This window comes from Terrapene carolina, unplaced genomic scaffold (genome assembly GCF_002925995.2).
Source record: "Terrapene carolina triunguis isolate 2854851 unplaced genomic scaffold, T_m_triunguis-2.0 Scaffold247, whole genome shotgun sequence".
Classification (NCBI taxonomy): Eukaryota; Metazoa; Chordata; order Testudines; family Emydidae; genus Terrapene; species Terrapene triunguis.
This window is the reverse complement of record NW_020664598.1, coordinates 8,584,086-8,597,834: the sequence shown is the minus strand read 5'-3', so window position 1 is coordinate 8,597,834 and position 13,749 is coordinate 8,584,086.

The window sequence follows — 13,749 nt, the reverse complement described above, 5'->3', positions numbered from 1 at the left end:
AGCGTTAACACATCCCACTTCTGATTAACTAGATGCAAACACTGGTGCAAATGTAACAGAGGGTTTGTCTAGTATAAAACTTTTGTAATTGAGGTTAATTGTTTGCCAGTTAAATTAGATAATCTGTTTGTAAATGCTAGTTTGGACACACCACAAACTTTTGTTTCAGGATACAAACAGGTAAACCACAAACAGATTAGCATTTACGAACATGTTAGCTAGCTCAAGTTAAGTGGCAATCAAGTAATGGGTTAAAAACTCCAGTCTGGACGGTCCCAGATTCAGCACAGTTTAGATACATTTATGTCTGTAAAGCAATGTAATTTATACTAGTGGAACTTCTCTTTTTCTTTTAGGCTTGTCTATACACACATCTCCTAGGCCTGATTCTCCTCTCATTGACACTAATGTACATCTGGAATAACTCCAGTGAAGTCAATGAAGTTGCACTAATGTAAACATGGCATAAGTGATCAGAGAATCAGGTTCCTAGCATTTAATTTTCTTCATAAAATCATATAAAAAGAGTACAGGTCCTGAAAGGCAAACATTTTTAAAAGTAGGTCTAATTAAAATAAAATGATGTTTTATTTAAGGAAAGGACAGAGATATAGCTTTCTATCATCATGCTGGAGTTATAAAGAAAAAATAATTCCCATCACATTACAAATAAAAATATTACACTGTATTTACAAACAAATTAGTTTTCTGCTTTGTACAGTAACGCTGCATCTTTGAAGACTAAAGTTATAGCTGTGCTGCAATCAGGAATAGCAAAGCTAGCATTGCATGACATATAATTAACCTGAAACACGCTCTGTCATACACTGTTACAGAAACTAATACTTGAGTAAATTTCACAAAAAGGCTTCGGCATGTATGGGTCCCATACCCCTTTCCTTCTTTAGGTAAAATAACCATTGATGTCAATGTGAGTTTTGTCTGAGTAAGGCATATATGTAATTATACCATCTGCCCAATGCATAGAATAACAGCACCTTCAGTTATGCTAGCTAATATAGCACTAGAAGAGCTATCAATCCTCATGAGTCAGGAGGATATAAATGAATAGACAGGTGGGATTAAGAACAAAATTACCACCCTAAGTATAGTATTTCACAATAAAGTATATTATGGGGTGTTTAAATCTTCTTCCAAGCATCAAGCATTGGAGGCAGAATTCAAGACTAAATGGATCATGATCATTGGTCTGTTGCAACATGGCAATTTCTGTGATCCAAGTAAACTGAAGTATACGCCCTCTTTTTTTTTATAGCCCCACAATTTTAAGTCTTTAAGCTACAGTACGCTAGGCTAAGGTACATTAGAGAATCAGTGCAGCTGCACCACTGTAAGCTCTCTGTGTAGCCGCTCTAAGCCGACGGGAGAGAGCTCTCCTGTCGACTTAATTAATCCACTCCCAACAAGCGGTGGCAGCTATCTCAGTGGGAGACGCTCTCTCACCGACATAGCATTGTCCACACCAGTGCTTATGTCAGTATAAATTATGTTGCTTGGGGGGTGGGGTGGCTAATTCACACCCTTGAGCGACATAACTTATGTTGACTTAAGCTGTAGTGTAGCCATACCCTTAGTTATAGAGGATGTTTATTTTTAAACTTTCCTATTATCCATAAGGAGTTTTTACTAACAAATTCCTATTTTCCTTTTTATTTTTTGATGGGTTTTAGAAGCTCCAAAGTGGCTTTTCTTTTTTGCCCATAAGAAATCTGTCCTTAAACATTACTTTGTTAAGTTTGTCCCATGTTAGGGTATGTCCCACCATTCCAGCATTGTTTGTGCTAGCAATTTTCTTAAAATGTCCCATCTTTGCATGCCACTGTTGGGAGTAATGGTGGGAGCAATGACAGCCTTAAATGTGGGTGCTCAATGGCTGCTGGAGACCTAAGCTTTCATTTAAAAAAAGAGAGAAGCTGCTAGCCCACATAATTTTCATTTTTTGATTCTGAGTTTTTGTTAAAATTCCAAAAAATATTGTAAGAAATTTCTCTAAGAACATTTTTATTTATGTCAAAATTTTTCATGGGAAAAATTATTTCCTGACCAACTCTGTTAGCCAGATATCTATAGAGAGAGCAGGGTCTCTTTTTCTATATTAATGTATTTATTCCATTAAGTCAGTGTTTGGTTATCTCTTGTCCTTCTTAATATTTTTACCCTGAAGCCATGCTCCCTCTTATATGCAGTCACTCATAATGCATTTCTTCAGCCCAGAAAAATATGTATGTAAAATTCTTTCAACAGTCTTCTGCATTCAGAGTCCACTTACTAACATTCTGTGGTGATGCTCCGTACCAAGCATCTGTTGTTTTAAAACTACAGTAACCGTCTTGATCCATGAAAGATGCCTCCAAGATACATTTTTGTCCTTCACATGCAACTGTTTAAATGATATGTACTTGGGGGGGTTGCAGCTACAGTATTCTGAATGTTATTCTTTAATAGTAACTTGCGTTCAATGTACAGAATATCTGAATGTGCCTCATTTATTCCTAAGGGTGAAATCCTGCTCCTCCTCCTCCTCCTTCTGCAGCCATAGAAGGGCTAAAATGCAGCTGTGGTCCTTCTGTGTATGGGTGGAGGCAAGAAGCACAGAAGTCATGCGGGGGAATTTTATGCCTCCTGCTCTCTTTGAGTCAAAATATGTGGCTGGCCCCAATCCATGAGTGCACGTGAAGAGGTTTTGGGAGAGGCTTGAGGAGTAACATGAACATGGTCCGGGGGTCCACACTGTATGACTGCACTAGCCACACAGTTGTTAGGTATTGAAGTGTAGTGCTTGTAATAGTGGCTTCATAGTGATGCCCCAGGTGTCCTGCACCTGTCTTTAGGTGAAGGGGGAGGCAATTCATGGTTTTGATGCAAAACCAGGCAACATTTGACAGTTTTTCCAGTTTTCCCTTGAGCTTCAGGTTTTGTTTGATCCCCAAAGATAGGTAATGTGAACCTAAATGAAACGATACTGTAGGATAACTCTGTACTGCAAGAGCTGCCAAGTTCCAGACAGACAGAGACTGCATGATGCTGGAGGGTGATCATACAGGAATGGAAGGAGAGATGGATGTATCTTATCCCTTGGGAGTAGTCACTAAAGAGGTGCTTTCTCTAGGTATAGCCACATAGATAGATGTGACACAGAGGACTCTTGGCAGCGGGTGCTCTGTTCTTTACAAACAATTCTTGTCTTAGGCCTAACAAACTCACTACACCAAACACATGTCTGTCAGGGTATTTATCAATAAGAGATCACATGTAAGGTACTTACAGAAAGCTCATAACTTACCAAGACTCAATCATTGTGAGATGTACTTACAGATAATATTTAAAGAATACTGTAACTATAGTGAATGTATGCTTTTATGAACTTGGCATAAAAGTTAGTCACCAGAGGATAATATGGCTTGGTGATGAATAGTGAATGGGTGATGGCCCATTCAAGCAGCAGGGAGCTGTCACCATCCCTGGTTAGTTGGTGATGTAATGCAAGGCTCAGTTTTCTAGCCTTGCTCCATCCCAAGACTATCAATGGAAAACCATCAGAGACAACTGCAAAGAATCCGACACCACTTGGAGGTAAAAACGGAACATTACAACAGGCGGGATTTTATAGAATAAAATAGTCTATGAATAGGCACAAAAGACTGTTGCAGTATAACAGAGTGGGGTGAGGCACTCTGTATCCATTCACAGTGGAAACATCTTGAGGAGCAAGCTCTGCAACCGACTGAACTTTGGGGGGAAAACGTACTTTATTAGATAGGAAAGGTAACTATTAATAAGTGTAGGTCCTAGTACTCATTTTATTATTTTGTTTTGTATTGTAACCATTTGTTTTCATCACTTTCTCTACTTTTGTTTCATTATAAGTGCTCACAAGTGGTGTGTGTTATACAGAAGTGGCAGTTTAAGGTAAAACTAGTAAACTGGGGTACACATACTTCCCATTTAAAATATATATATTGGAAAAGGTACTGAGAAGGGCAACAAAAATGATTAGGGGTATGGGACATCTTCCACATAAGGAGATATTAAAAAGATTGGGACTTAGAAAAGACACAACTAAAGGGGGGGGATAGATAGATGATAGTGCTCTGTAAAATCATGAATGGTGTGGAGAAAGTAAATAGGTGTTATTTAAACCTTCACATAACACAAGAACCAGGGTCACCTGATGAAATTAACAGGCAGCAGGTTTAAAACAAATATAAGGAAGAATTTCTTCACATAACACACAGTCAACCTGTGGAACTTATTGCCAGGGAATATAGTAAACGCCAAAAGTATAACTGGGTTCAGAAAAGAATTAGATAAGTTAATGGAGGATGAATTTGGCTTTTAGCCAAGATGGTCCGGGATGTAATCTATGCTCTGTGTGTCCCTAAACTTCCAACTGCAAGAAGGTGGGACTGGACAATAGGGGATGGAGCACTTGAAATTACCCTGTTCTGTTCATTCCCTCTGAAGCATGTGGCACTGGATACTGTCAGAAGATAGGATACTGGGCTAGATGGACCATTGGTCTGACCCAGTATAGCGGTTCTTATGTTCTTATTTCTGTCAGTAACCAGTGTCAGGGGCTGGATATTGCAGGGGAATGCTTCCAAGGGACTCAGGGACTGTGGTATTGTTAACCTGCAAGGTGAAACTAGGGCTGGCATAGCCCAGAGGAAGTGCTGGAGTGGCTGAAAGGCTGGTGGTGTTAGGGAGCTAACACCCAGCCACAATGTGCGAGATTTCCTCTTGCTGGAGGCAGGGGATAACAAGGTGACTCACAATCCTGAGTATCCCGAGAACTGTCACAGTGGGCTTTTCAAACATGGTGGTTATTTGAGAGACATCGCCAGCAATATAGAGCTGGGGACCCTCAGAACACTGCCGGTTTAAATGAAGTTTTAAAATCAGGACCTCAACCAGATCCCAAGCGAGGAGCTCCCTAAAACCTTACCAAGGGTTTTCTCCAGTGATGTAGTACAGTTGGGCCTACTGTACAGTGAGGAGACCCAAAGGGATCTTGGAAACAATATAATATAAAGGAGGTTTGTTCTGCAAGCACTGTAATTTAAATCTTTATTGGTGATGATATCAGTGTGAGGGATAGCCAAGTAATAGACACTGGAACCAAAATTACATACAGGACTTAGTTGGAGAGAGAGGCTTTCCTTACATGTATAAAATATTCATGTGCTCATACAAGAGCCTGGTTCTGGGAAGCCTCAGAACCCTGCCTGCTCAATTCTAGTTTTAAAGTGAGGCACAAACTACACATTCTTCCATGCAATTCATAGATCATAGATTCCAAAGCCAGAAGGGACCATTGTGATCACCTAGTTCTATATCACAGGCTATAGAACTTTCCCAAAATAATTCCTAGAGCATAATTTTTAGAAAAATATCTAATCTTGGATTTAAAATTGTCAGTGATGGAGAATCCACCACAACCCTTGGTAAATTGTTTCAATGGTTTATTACTATCATTGTTAACAATTTGTGCCTTATTTCCTGTTCGAATTTGTCTAGCTTCAGCTTCCATCCACAATAATGAGGGAAGAGCTGTATTAGTTTTTGCAGCAATTTCACACCAGAAAAAAATGTTTTCTAAGAAACAAAGAGTGTTAGGGGAAAAATGCTGCAAAACCTTTCAGGCTGCGACTAAACCTGTAGCTTCTTTAGAGTGAGCTAACCTTGAATTTCTCCTGAGAGGAGATGGAGGAGTGAAAGGGGTTTCTAATGCCTTTGTCGGTGCTTGTAGTTCATGGAAGGGATGTTTTACTGACTGTGCAACTGAATGACATACCTGCAACAACAACACAGTCTTTAGTAACTTGGGAGGACCAAGAAGTAGGTCATCTTTAAGTGATTCCGGCTCTCCCACCATGTGGTGACTGAGTCATGAAAATTCAACTCTTAGAACCATAGAGCAAGGTTGTAATTTTTGTCCCTTATTTTTTAAATTACAAGCTGAATTAGGAAGAACCTGATTTTGTAGATGTCTGGGATTTCTGGGTGGATTGTGTCCCAATGTTAAAGTTATTTCAGTCTAGTAGTCTTATAAAAAAAACAATTATTTTATGCCACAGCATTTTACACGCAGTGCCAAGTCTGTAACAGAATCAAACAGCATGTTCACAAAATAAATAGACATTTAAGGATAATTGCTTAGTTAGTTGTGGTAACTTACAACTGGAAAAGCCCCAAAATGCAGAATATTGCAATTTAGCTTATGTAGAAAGTAAAAAAATACAGATATCATCCTCAGCTGGTGTAAATGGGCACAGGTCCACTGAAGCTTTACTTGTAGTTTACCATTTACATCCGCTGAGGATTTGGCTCGGAAAGAGAGGTATGAGTGTGACAGAGTTAAGGAGAAAGTAGCTAATCACGATAACAACAAGTGTCCTTTACCATGTCCATCCATTTTTGGGGTTTGTATGTGAGGGGATTGTTTGTGAGAGCAAGAGGGGAGAAAGATTTTTAGTGTCATTTTGGTTAGCTTGAGCATGATCACACCATCACACAGTAAAACACATTTTCTTTTTCATTCTAGGTACTGCAGGGACAGCTAAAGATGTGTAAGTACTTACAATAGTCTGTACACCTTCAGCAACATAACTCAAGGGTTATTTATAAGCACATTAGCACAATAGTTCATTTTGTTATACGTGGTTTAGTTGCTACCCAATATGTTAGACCCACCATACCCTAATCTAGCTGTCATCAATTGATAGCCTGCTTCCATCACCCAAATAGAGACAGCAGAATCAGAGTGAAGGGACTGCGGGTGGCTCACTTACCCCTGTAGAGACAATTCCCCTTTATACTTATATAACAAAAACTCTCCCTCTCTTTCTGACTTGTAAGACATCTGTCTCCCATGCCCGCCCATGGCCCTTGTATTTACTCATTCCTACCATGTACTGGTACACGCCAAAGCATGTTTCTCCCTTTGTGAGAAATACAGTGCTCATATACATCTCTCCCACTGCCTGTAAGACATTTAGGGAACAACTCATGTACTTCACTTTCTTTGAGAGACACTTGGCACCTCATACAGACTGCCCTGCAAAAACATCCAGCCTCCCCATTCTCAGCTCTAGATGAGGTCTCCTCTGCCACTGAGGGAGCAAAAGGAATTGCTTTTCATGGCCTAATTCCTCTCCACATTGAAGATTGTAATTGGCAGCTTCTCTCTTCTCCATCAATTTCGGTGATTAGCATTGAGGACATTCTCACCCTGTACTGCTTTTTTTTCACATTCCCAATGAAGGGGAGAAGGCCTGAACGTCCTTTGCTGTCATTCCTGCCTCAGTGAAAAAGGGAAGCAGGAGGTAGCCTCTCACAGCCAAGTATTCACCCATTTAAGCAAAAATTTTCAGGAGTGGCCTCCCTCAACCATGTCTCCTTCAATGGGAGAAGGTATAAAGGAAGACCTCCCGAGGCCTAGCTCTTGCTTCCCTCTGTTGCAAGGGACAAACCTTTTATTACTAGAGTTTGAGCTCTGCCTTGAGTCCAAGTAACCTGAACAAAAATTGATGTTATTAAGTAAAAAAAATTATTGAATTTAATTCAATTTTTTTTAGACTAACTACTTTGAGTAGGTAGAAGAATCCCAGTATAGAAATGAGTGCCACTGTCACATCTAAATAACAGTAGATAAATGCATAACAATAGCTCTGAGTCTGCTGCCACAGATTAGAGCCAAGAACCAAAGATGGACAATGTAACAGATGAATACTGATGTCATAGGTAATCTCAAGATCTACTTGAACATGTAACTTATTTTCTAAATTTTCATTGTCACTGATTGGAAAATGAATGGACTACTTAGGGCAAGTTTATGGGGGAACATCCTCTTGACATAGCCTACTGGACCCATGCCTTTAATAATTTTATATATATATAAAGGAACTAGTCTTTATTTACACTAAGGCCTCTTTACACAACTTTGGTAGTATAAAGGTGCCTTAAAGTCTGCATAAATTACATTTGCCCCATTTGAAGGCTGCTTTTACACTGCCAAAGCAGTGTAAAGGTCCTTAGTGTAAGGCTACGTCTTCACTACCCGCCGATCCGGCGGGTAGCAATCGGTTTATCGGGGATCGACTTACCGCGTCTCGTGAGGACGCGATAAAATCGATCCCTGATCGCTCTGCCGTCGACTCCGGAAATCCACCTCGACAAGAGGCGGCAGCGGAGTCGGCGGCAGCGCGGCAGCGGTCGGCTTTTCCCCGTCCTCACCACCAGGTAAGTCGACCTAAAATACGCAACTTCAGCTACGGTATTCACGTAGCTGAAGTTGCGTATCTTAGGTCGGAACCCCGCTGTAGTGTAGACCTAGCCTAAGTGAGAACCAGGCCTAAAAATCACTTTCCATAAATGGCAGCATATTTTTTGTTAAGTAATAAAAAGTCTCTTTACAAATCAGAAATGGTGTATTATATAACATTTACCACCTAGCACTTTTAATGTATTTTAAAGCATTGTACAAACATTAATTAAGCCAGTTAATTAAATTTGGATATATTCTGATTTGGATTTGATAAGAACCTGTGAGTTTTTCATTCAAGAGTTTGTCCATTTGAGTTTGTCTGTTTTTTATTTGAGAAATAAATTGTTGGCCTCGCTCTTCCTTTAGTTTTGGACCCCAGAAATGCAAACGCTATGAAAATGTGTTCAGTGGGACTACTCAAGTGCATAAAGATACTTGTGCATGTGAACGTGTTTGCAGGTTCAGGTGCCTTAGGACTTACATGAGGAAAATGCTATTCATTTGTATATATCATCTTTCACTTTGTGATAGTGGAAAAGTATGTAGTGGAAAATAAAGTGATGACAGTTATGCACAGAAATGTGGCTTAATTCTTCTGATGATAAGCAGTAGTAACAATTCAGGACACAAGGGGTATGTCTACACAGCATTTTGGAGCCCATGGTAGTGAACCTCCCAGCCTGGGTCAATAGACACGAGTTAGCAAGGTTCGCACCAGTGCTCTAAATATAGCTGTGTGTAGACGGCACTTAAAAGTTGCGGCTCGACTTGGAGCCACAACTTCAAAGTGCTGTCTATGCAACTATTTTTGCAGTGCTGGTCTGAGCCCTGCGGGCCCAAGTCTATCAACCTGGGCTGAGAGACTCGCTGTCATGGGCTCAAAAATACTATGTAGACATACCCAAGGACTAAAAGCTGTTTCAAAATGTAGGACAAAAATACAAAGGTTGTAAAAGAGTAGTTTCAACCTCCCAAGAAACATTTAGAAATTAAAGAGCTGAAACTGTCAGCGTGTGTAGTGCAATGAACCGTCTGGGTTGAGCGGGAGGACTGAATGAAAGGAACGTTAATAGAGAATGTTATAGAGTGTGACGACTGGATACAAATGAATAAAATCAGAAATGTTGAGATAAGGAAAAAATGGATGGACAGTAGTATTGTGAATCCAAGAGATTTTAAACTCAAATATTATTTGAAAAATGGCAGCTTGTGTGTGTGTCAAAAAATGGACATGGAAAATGATGACTAAAGAACCAATATCAGGGGTCTTAACTGTACTTTCCAAACATAACAGTATGACAAGAGGCTTTCCAGGAAAAGAAAAGTCTCACTGGAAGAGGAATTTCTTCTAGCTGGAAAGAGAATGGTGACATTGATGTTAAATCCCTCTAACAGCTATGGAACTCCTTTCCATCTAAGATACCAATTTAAAAATATAATCCTATTTTCCTTGCAATAGATGCCAGTTTCTGAGGAAAGATGTAGTGACGTAAAAGCAGACCAGCAGTGAACACTTTGGCTGGATGCGGTCTACTAGGTTCCCTTTTTGCTACTTACATGGCACGAAATGAACTTAAACCAGTTTGAGATTCCTCCTAGGGGATTCCCCCGGTTTAGGGGGAAATCTCCCCTCGTGTAAAACTGGCAGAGGCACCCTACCTGCCTTTTACACCAGCTGCCCCCCTCATCGCCAGTGTAAGCAGTAGGTGGGAGACATTGGGGTGGATTGTGGGGCAGGACAGGAAAGGATGCAGTAGAGCCAAGCTCTCTTATGTCTGATCCCTTTCTGGTGTAAGATCTGGCATTTATGCCAATGGCAGAAGTCAGAGGAGGCAGCTTTTTGCTGTAACTTCCACTGAGGCCAAGCGATCGAGGATCAGAGAGCTGTAACCAGCTCCCAGCAGCCCCTAAAGGCCATTATATCTGAGCACAGAATGAGAATCAGGCCTTGTGTGTCTCATATTTGCACCCACAAATTTCAGCCTGCAAAATTGTTATGTTGGTCTTTAAATTGTAAAGGCAAGAAGTGTATAACTATGTGTAGTGCAATACATTGGAGCAGTATTAAGTGCCACAGTGCTAATAAAGGGGACCCCAGAGGAAAATGCAACGATGAGTGGCTGCTTCCCCCTCTATCATCCCCAGCACTCTTCCTTTGTCTCTCCCTTCCACATTTCCACATCTCTGTTATGCCTGTCTCCTCTCTCCCAGAGGAACTATAAGAAATTACAGTCAAGAAAGCCAGAGATAGTCAGTCCAAATCCCAGGCTATTTTTGCTGTGGTGAGTTCAGTAGAGGGGTGATTACAAGAAATAGAACTTAATTTGTAACTACACCTCTACCCCGATATAACACGACCCGATATAACACGAATTCTGATATAACGTGGTAAAGCAGTGCTCTGGGGGGGCGGCGCTGTGCACTCCGGCAGATCAAAGCAAGTTCGATATAACGCGGTTTCACCTATAACGCGGTACGATTTTTTGGCTCCCGAGGACAGCGTTATATCAAGGTAGAGGTGTATTAAAATATTGAAAGGAAGGAGCAAAGCAGGGAGTTTAAAAACTCACTCTACAGATTACATATCAGGGAACTGAGGCACAGATTGGGTAAGTGACTTGCTCAAGGTGTCACAGGAAGTTCATGATGGAGCAGGGAATTGAACCCAGGTTTTGCCAGTGCCCCAAACACTGGACCATCCTTCCTCTCTTTATTGTTATTACTGTTATTATTCCGTCTGGCCAAAGGATGTCAATAATGGTCCAGATGATGCTCAGCTATAAAACATTTCTGGGGTAGCAGAAAATCTTTTATTAATTTTAATTTTCAAAAAGATACAGTGCAGTGGGTCACCCTAATACAGAATCTGCCAGCAAAAGTTAAAGGTCGGCAGCCTTTCAAAAGTGGTGTGCCAAGTCTTTATTTATTCATTCTAATTTAAGGTTTCGCGTGCCAGTAATACATTTTAACATTTTTAGAAGGTCTCTGTCTATAAGTCTATAATATATAACTAAACTATTGTTGTATGTAAAGTAAATAAGGTTTTTAAAATGTTTAAGAAGCTTCATTTAAAATTAAATTCAAATGCAGAGCCCCCTGGACCGGTGGCCAGGACCCGGGCAGTGTGAGTGCCACTGAAAATCAGCTCGCGTGCCACCTTTGGCACACGTGCCATAGGTTGTCTACCCCTGTTCTAAACTTTTGACCCAGTTCTTTATATTTCCTTTTGGTCTAATCCAGTCATTCTTTTGAATGAAATTTTAAGAATTGATCTTTTGATATGGACACACAATTGTCATTGTCATCAGTGGGTGTTCTGCTCTGGAATAAGGGCCATCTTTAATATATGGGAATGTTTATAATCATATGACAAGATAAATACTGTGATAATTTCTGCTGATCCAGTTGGAGGTATCATTTGTAATCTTTTGTGCCCCAAAGTCCCTTCACAAGTGTTGTCAGATGGTACTAAAAGCATATGGCTCAGTTCCACCCTGTGATATGTACACACACCTCAGACTGACCTCACTGGGAGTTGCAGAGAGTAAATGTGGGTAGAACTGGATCCATAGTTTTTCTGGGATAGACTGTTGTGACTTGTTCATTGTGCTTTCCAGTGATGGGATGCATAGAATTCCATAATGGCCTAGACCTTCCAGAGGCAGGTGGGAGAGGGAATGTGACTTTGAAAACTGCATAAGCCCCTTAAGGAATAGACAGGGAGTTCGGGGCATACAGATTACATTGCTGTCCTTTTGAAAACTAAGACACAGGTGAAGATGATAGACTAGCTCAGTACAGATACTGATATTTGCAATGCTTAACAGTATGTAACAACATTACACTGATAATCATCATCGGCCATCCCTCAGAGCTCAATAATAATCTTCTTCTATAAAATGATAGCCAGTTATCACTGGTGAATCCTCAGGTGGCTAATGAGACTGATCTGGGATCCATAGATCTTGTCATTACTGGGGCAGACATTTCCCAATGGAAGGGACAGATCTGGATTGTTGAGTCAGGCTGTGGCACGTTCTTTCCTATTTCTCCATTTCCTGTTGTCTCCTTTGGATCTTGAAATACTGGGATCCTTGCCACAAGGTCCTTTTTCTTTTTGGTCGGTCAAGGACTTAGGTTTCCCATGAATTTATGTCAATATTGCACTTCTTCATGTTGGCTTCGAGGGTGTCTTTGAAGTGCTGTTTTTACCCGCTCATCGTCGGTTGGCCATGGCTCAGTTGTGAGAACATGACCTGCTTTGGGAGTCGATTTTCTGGCATTCAAAGAACATGACCAGCCCTACGGAGTTGGTGATGGGTGATCATAGTTTCAATGCTGCAGGTTTTGGGTTGGGACAGAACACTGATGTTGGTGTGTCAGTCATCCCACTTGATTCAGAAGATCTTGCGGGAGGCACCATTGATGGTATTGCTCAATAACATCGAGGTGTCTACAGTACATGACCCAGGTTTTGGCACTGTACAAGAGAGCAGGATAACAACTGCCTGGTCCATGAGAAGCTTGGTTTGATTCTTGCTGTCATGATCTTCGAAGACAAATTTTCTCAAGTGTCCCAAAACTGTACTGGCGCATTTAAGGTGGTGTTGCATTTCCTTGTCAATGTCAGCTTTCTGTGCCATATAGCTGCTGAGGTAAAGGAAGTGCTCAACGTTCTCCAGGATCTCTTTATTGCTCTGAATTACGGGAGCAGGATCCTGGTGATTCAGAGCCTGTTGGTGGAGTACTTTAATTTTCTTGGTGTTGGGTGTTGGTTTTAGGCCTCAGAGAAAGTGTTGACTATTTTTTGAAGATCTTCTGAGTGGGCACACAGGGCACAGTTGTCTGCATATTGGAGTTCAATGACTGATTTAGTGATAGTCTTTGTCTTGGATCAGAGGCAACTGAAATTGAAGAACTTGCCGTCCATTCTGCATTGGATGTCAAGTCTGCAGGGGAACTTGTCAGCGATGAGAAGGAGGATGACAGCAAGGAAGATGGAGAAAAGGACTGGAGTGATGACATAGCCTTGTTTAACTCCTTTCTTGACTAGAAGGGTTCTGTTTTGGATCCATTGTTGACAACCGTCACAGACATGTTGTCATGGAGGAGTCAAAGGACAGCAACAAATTTTGGTGCGCATCCAAATTTAAGGAGAATTCTTCACAGAGCCTTGAATGCTTTTGTGAGGTCAATGAAGGTGATGTACAGTTGTCGATGTTGTTCGTGGCACTTCCTGAAGTTGGCGGGCAGTGAAGATCATGTCGGTGGTACCTCGAGATGGTCTGAAAGCACATTGCAATTCTGAAAGGATCTGGATCTGAGGGAGGTTAGCCTTTGGGTGCTGGGACCATAAAGGGCTTGTGATGCCATTGAAGAATCTGCACATGTCATGGGTGTCGGCGAGTTGTTGGATCTCCTTCTCTTTGTTTCCCCACCACTTGTTCTCCTTCTCTTTCTTC